Raw genomic sequence first — 6,000 nt, forward strand, 5'->3', positions numbered from 1 at the left:
TCGCTTGGAACACCACACCATGGATCCACAAACGGGGTACAGAAGCACCGCCACACAGACCACTGGTATATCCCAAACCACCTGCACAGCTACACCAACACCACTAGGCAACATCACTCAGAGCACCACGCCAAGCACAGAAGCAGCGCCTCACAGAGCGCTGGACAACCCCGATGTTAAAAGAGCAACAAGCTCACTGCAGTCCATAGCGAGGAGCACAGGCATCACCCATGGCTGCCCAAGGCCTGAAGAGAACCAACGCCCAAAACTGGGTCCAGAGCTACACCACAACCGGCAGATAAAACATTCAAACAAAAAACAAACATCAAACTATACAAACACTAAAAGAAAAGGAGAAAAAAGTAAAAAGCTCCAGTGAGAAGCGGCAGCCAAAATGCGCACAGCGTATTCTCAACCAGAAACGAAAACGGAGAGAAATGGACAGAAAGAACTGTTGCACTCTGAATATGTCAACTTTAGTGACTGTTGTGCTTGAAAATCCCAGGAGAGGAACATATCATGCTATTCCTATTCATTAATATTTACTTGAGGTTTGAACTGAATAGCAGCAATAATAGAAAGAAAGGGGAAAAGCTTTTGGGTGCCAGAGCTCTCATCAGCTAAACTCTCCTCACATCTTATGAATGCAAGAGACACCAACCTGTTATTCACTGCGCCAATCTGTGATTAGCAAATACGTATTCTGTCTGATGACAACAGATATTATTAACAGAATTGTACTGTATTGTGAATTGTACAGTATGGTATGAGTATTCTGGTAATATAGCCTACTGTATATCATAGAACACTGTGCCAACATATCTAATACTCATTCTACAACAGGGTATCCTGGCACCAGTGCCCACATGCCCCTGCAGATGCCGAAATGTTTAAAAAAAAAAAAAGCATAAATCATGTCAGCATAATAGCATTGCGTCTAGCACACTACAGAGTGCAGATCCTCTTTAGCTGCTCTGTCTGGCATCTTGATTCGATCTGTCTGGTCCATCTCAGAGCTCTGTAAGCAGGATTTGCTTTGTTAATGGATACGTGTGTGTATGTGTGTGTGAGTATTTGTGTGATCTTAGTTACAGTGCAGATTGACATCATCAGCAGGTGAGATTAGACTCCAGGTCCAGGCCACTTTCCAGGTTTTCTTCCAGCTGCAGAAGCTGAATGGGAGCTGCAGATACACACATGCATACGCATACACACACACACACACACAGGAGCTGTTGTGGAGGAGAAGAAGAGAAACACGCAGGTTACTTGAGAGGTTACCTTGCTACGTGCCAGCAGTATAGGTAATGCTCGCTTTCTATTCTGACTCATGATAATTCTTTGTGTTGCATGTCTTTTATTCCTGTACACACTTGCATTGGTTCTCTGTATATCAGTAGATGTTGCTGTGAAGTCATGCTTGATGGTGTTGGTGTGAGGGATTGCTCAGACCGTGTGTGTGTGTGTGTGTGTGTGTGATAGAGGCAGCAAAGAATCTGCATCAGAAGGTTGCTGGAAGGACATGCACATACAGGCAGCGCTATACTGAGTAATAATATTTATTTTACAGAGTTATCCTTATTTGTTTCTCATTACTTTTCACAATCTAATCCATCTTTCTTCTCATCATCATCATCATCATCATCATCATCATCTTACCACCTTGGTTTCTTTTCATATCCATCTCTGCACCAACGTGTGCCATGTGTTCTCTGATATCTATCTATCTATCTATCTATCTATCTATCTATCTATCTATCTATCTATCTATCTATCTATCTATCTATCTATCTATCTAAAATTTACACATAATCTATTCATGCTTGGTCAGGCAGCAATACCCAGGTTTGTTGCCCCTCCCCCGTGTCCTGCTACCGCCACAGAATATGATAAGACAGGCAAGAGAAAACGTGAGGTATAATAGTAGGATGACCAGGCTGTGTGTTTGCGTTGATGGGGGTGATGGTGTCCCCGCGTTACACATTATCGCTTCCTCTCTCGCTCGATTTCTCTACTCGTACTGCATAAACTTCCATTTGTTTCCATGGCAACCCTTTTGATCGCACCCCTTTTAACCATCCCCTTCCCTCTGCTCCCCTTTTTTCTCTCACTCATCTCTGCAGTGGTGACTGCAAAGGTGCTGGTGTGGCCAACATAGATTTAAAAAAAATTGAATTGGTTAATGGTTAAAAAACAAAATGTACTTTGTTAATACAGTATTGGGCTGAAGAGTCAACACTAAAAGTCACCCTCACATCATGTTACAAGGTTCTATCATGATAAAGATGCCAGATAGCACCTTATAATATTAAGATCACAAATTGTAGTCCCAGTAATGCAGCATAATTTGTTGCTTTGTCTTATTATTATTAGGGGGCCAAGCACCAGAGCTGCATATCTACCTTATTGTTTGTTTCAACTTCTTCACAGAACGCTTTGCATGTTTGAGATGAAATTTGGCATAGTGATAGAGGACAGTCTCAGGTACCTACACAGCAATTTTAGTGTATGCTGCTTAAGCACTCTTGCACCACCAATAGGGCAAATTTGGACAAACATTTGCAATAAGAAGTCTGCAATGCAACATCATCAAAGCATGAGTCCACTTTCTTCCACTTTGTTTCTTGTCTTCTTTGGTCAATCATCACAAAATATGACTCACAGCATTGTAAGACCAACCAGAACTAAACCTGGTTCTCAGAGTTTTAAGATGTGGAACAGCTTGTCCATACACTGTCAGAAATAGGGGTACAGTAGGAGCCAATTTCTGTTCCCCAAGGTACACTACCGTTCAAAAATTTGGGGTCACCCAGACAATTTTGTGTTTTCCATGAAAAGTCACACTTTTATTTACCACCATAAGTTGTAAAATGAATAGAAAATATAGTCAAGACATTTTTCTGGCCATTTTGAGCATTTAATCGACCCCACAAATGTGATGCTCCAGAAACTCAATCTGCTCAAAGGAAGGTCAGTTTTATAGCTTCTCTAAAGAGCTAAACTGTTTTCAGCTGTGCTAACATGATTGTACAAGGGTTTTCTAATCATCCATTAGCCTTCTGAGGCAATGAGCAAACACATTGTACCATTAGAACACTGGAGTGAGAGTTGCTGGAAATGGGCCTCTATACACCTATGGAGATATTGCACCAAAAACCAGACATTTGCAGCTAGAATAGTCATTTACCACATTAGCAATGTATAGAGTGGATTTCTGATTAGTTTAAAGTGATCTTCATTGAAAAGAACAGTGCTTTTCTTTCAAAAATAAGGAAATTTCAAAGTGACCCCAAACTTTTGAATGGTAGTGTACAGTCTACACTAATGTATCCCTAGGGCTCATTATTATTGGACCCCAAGGTATCTATGTGTACCTTTATAGGGCCAAAAAGGTACATATACTACCCAAACAGTATATGTAGAGTACAAATAAATACCTTGGACAGTACTACCCCAGTGACAAGCCATTGTACCCCTAAGGGCACAGAAATGTAATTTATTTTCTCAGGCTGTAACACACAAACAAGTTTAGTGAAGTCCCCAAACAGGAAGTGAGGGGTGGCACAGTGGTGTAGTGCTTAGCACCAGGCTTGTAGTAGTCAAGTCAAGTTTATTTGTATAGCGCTTTTAACAATAAATATTGTCGCAAAGCAGCTTTACACAATTTGAACGACTTAAAACATGAGCTAATTTTATCTCTAATCTATCCCCAATGAGCAAGCCTGTGGTGATGGTGGTAAGGAAAAACTCCCTCAGATGACATGAGGAAGAAACCTCAAGAGGAACCAGACTCAAAAGGGAACCCATCCTCATTTGGGCAACAACAGACAGCATGACTATAATATTAACAGTTTTAACATGAAGTCAGTTTCGTTGATGTTATAAACTCTTCATTAATGGAAACTTGAGTGCAAAACTGTTCATGACAACTGCAGTCCTAAAGTTAGCAAGTCAACTGTAGTCCTCAGCCATAAAAGCATTACCGTAAGAGTCCAGAGCGTCCTCCAAGTGTGACTTTCAACTGTCCACATGGGGCCGTCCTCTACAGGAGCAATGCGATGAGACTCCAACCAGACACAGGGCACCAGGATGGATCAGGCAGGTCCGAGGAGCAGAAGAGGTCAGCATCTCGATCCCAGGATCAACATGTAACTCAGAGGGACAGATTTGGGGGGAGGGGGGGGGAGAGAGAGAGAGAGAGAAAACACATGCCCTAATTTTAAGGAATCATGACTTGACTTGGACTTGAGCACTGATGACTCGGACTTGTGAATTAACTGCATTAGGACACGTAAATTGGAGACGAGGACTCGGATTTTTACTTTATTTTTTGTAACATGCCATAATAATTTAGCATAAGGGCCATTCCACTGAAAGTGAACATCAGGTTGATTTTTTCAAGTTCTGTTTATAAAGTCATATGATAGGTTTTCAGTTTCAGAAATAGTTGTAGTATGTGGGACAGAAAAAAATTTTGACATCTAAACATTACAATTGTATACTTTTCTATCTTTTCGTAGGGTCAGTGAGTGCACTTTCAGGCTCTCAGCTTGGATCAGTTTTGCTTCAAGGGGAAATTTCCATGGAATTTTCCTTGCCATGTAAAAAAAAAATCCATAGATGTAATCATAGACAAACAAAGGGTGGTATTATAGGTGGCCAGATTCAGAGATGCTTCAGACAGTGGACAGTGAACTCACCATAATCAGTCTCATTGATGACGTCAGGCGAGTCACAAATGTAAGCAGTTTAATTTTTCTCTAATAGCAAACTCTATTTTCTGAAGATTAAAAGTTGTACACGATAACCCTCCTGGATAAAGAAGTAAAGCCACAAATAAATTTATTTATTTTTGACTAGTTAATATATAAATATCTACCTCAAAGACTGTCATGTGAGTCACGCTGTCATCATGTTAACTGTTCTATATCCCCTGCCAAAATTCATCCATCCATCCATCCATCATCTGTAGCCGCTTATCCTGTTCTACAGGGTCGCAGACCAGCTGGAGCCTATCCCAGCTGACTATGGGTGAGAGGCGGAGTACACCCTGGACAAGTCGCCAGGTCATCACAGGGCTGACACATAGACACAGACAACCATTCACACTCACATTCACGGTCAATTTAGAGTCACCAGTTAACCTAACCTGCATGTCTTTGGACTGTGGGGGAAACCGGAGCACCCGGAGGAAACCCACGCAGACATGGGGAGAACATGCAAACTCCACACAGAAAGGCCCTCACCAGCCGCTGGGCTCGAACCCAGGACCTTCTTGCTGTGAGGCGACAGTGCTAACCACTACACCATTGAGCTGCCCTGCCAAAATTCATGACTGATTTATTTATTTAATTTATTTTGCAGTTCACTGTAACACAATGGCCTTAACAGTAGCTGAAATACAGAAACAAAGAAGATCAAAACTTAAAGCTGAAGGCAATCATGACTTGTATAAGGCAAAGCATAGAGAGTACTGTAAAGTTAGTCGTCAGAGAGAACAGAACAGAGTGGAAAGAATGACAGATGAAGAAAGAACTATTGTTTTAAATAAGAAAAGATTACAGCAGTGAAAAAGGCAGCAGAAATGCAGACAACGTAAGGCTTTGGCCAGTTTGACTTCTGAATCATGTGTTAGTCAACATGGCAGAAGACCCTACTCTACTTCCAGTTCATTAAATTGAGCCACCAATCGACTTAGAAACCTATTACCTAGAAGTCCTGGGAAAAGACAAGCTGTGTTAAGAAATTTGGCATCAGAGTTTTGTGAAGATTCTGTAGGAACTGAAAATAACCAAACATGCCTACAAGGCATCAGTCAGTTAACAGTGGGAGCTGTAAGACAGTTTTACTGTAAGGACTGTGTAAGTAGAATTACACCTGGAAGATGGGATATCATTACTATTCAAGACGGTGAAGGCAAAAGAAAACTACAAAAGAGACATTTGACTATGAGTATTAAGGAATGCTATGCAACATTGAAAGAAGAAAATCCAGATATAA

Source organism: Neoarius graeffei, chromosome 3 (assembly GCF_027579695.1).
Source record: "Neoarius graeffei isolate fNeoGra1 chromosome 3, fNeoGra1.pri, whole genome shotgun sequence".
Taxonomy (NCBI): Eukaryota; Metazoa; Chordata; class Actinopteri; order Siluriformes; family Ariidae; genus Neoarius; species Neoarius graeffei.